The sequence below is a fragment of the Acyrthosiphon pisum genome, chromosome X, assembly GCF_005508785.2.
Source record: "Acyrthosiphon pisum isolate AL4f chromosome X, pea_aphid_22Mar2018_4r6ur, whole genome shotgun sequence".
In the NCBI taxonomy this organism is placed as follows: Eukaryota; Metazoa; Arthropoda; class Insecta; order Hemiptera; family Aphididae; genus Acyrthosiphon; species Acyrthosiphon pisum.
This window is the reverse complement of record NC_042493.1, coordinates 103,010,663-103,011,906: the sequence shown is the minus strand read 5'-3', so window position 1 is coordinate 103,011,906 and position 1,244 is coordinate 103,010,663. Positions and strand designations below refer to the sequence as shown.

At 27.0% G+C, this 1,244-nt stretch overlaps 1 pseudogene; it reads right to left on the bottom strand.

Annotated features, from left to right (window-relative positions):
- Positions 1-22: 22 nt before the first annotated feature.
- Positions 23-373, bottom strand: LOC100571524 (annotated as a pseudogene).
- Between the last annotated feature and the right edge of the window lie 871 nt (positions 374-1,244).

Here is a 1,244-nt window from a genome sequence, read left to right as displayed (position 1 = left end):
ATATAAGTGCTCAGTTATTTTTTAAAGACATTTTAAATTCAAATTTGGCCGAAATTACGTATACTACTACATTTGTTATCACTTTGAAACATGGCGTCACCTGCACATAGTATTTTATACACTGATACTTTTTCTGGCAGTTGAATTTCGAGACCATAAATGTCAATGCTGAAGAGTTGATGAGTTGTTGTAGCCATTGTTAACATAGCTTGTTGAATCGATGAATGGCCTACCATACGGTTGCCAAGCACAACAGATGTACCATTTCCTGGGAACAATGTGTCGAGTATATGACGGTTTTTATCGTAGCTATTAAAAAAATCTTGGACAAATTTCAATATAGTAGATTTTCATTTCCTAAATTGTCATTCATACTATAACAGATAAAATAAAATATTAAAATACAATGTAACACTTGTCAGACTAAAATATTTTAAATCATTTATTTATGATTGCTCTTTTGATAAATTTTAGTTGGAAGGTTGTTGGATATGTATAAAATAAGTGATAACAAATTTACAACTAAATCAACAGTTGAGATGAAAAATAATAAAAATATAGTATTAATAAGCTACATTAAGAACTTTTTTTAACTACAATAATATTGGTACCATAAATATTGACCTTAGATTATAATTTAAAATAGATATCAGAAGACTTGAATTAAAAATTTTACATAACTGCTGTTAAAAATTTACTGTACATAGCAATAAAATCCATGAAGTATAAAAAACACTTGTTTAATTATTTAGGTAATTATTATAAAAATTCCACAAGATACAAGCAATGGGCATTATTGTTACCAATTTTAAACAGTTTTGTAGCTGCTTATACAAGAGTACAAGACTACTTATTTCATAACAACGGCAAAGAAGCCATAAGTACCGGGTCGTGACTGAACGAATAATAATAAACGAATAGGTATAAAAAATTAAAATGCCACTACTGGAATAATCGCAACAAAACATTAATAAATTTCTTTTGTTTGGAATCACAATGACATGAAGCATATTAAATTTCTTTATCTCATATAGAAAAATGTCAATATTAGTCAATTCAAAAATGTCTAAAAAAAAAAACACAGAAATATGCAATTAAAATCTTAAATAAGTCAATAAAAAGGAAAAAGTTGGTTAATTTTCGTATTATGCAGCCTAAAAGATTCACAGTTTAAATTGTTAATGTCTTGAAACAAATTATGACGGTCACTATTAGCATAATATCATACCATCAACCACAATAAA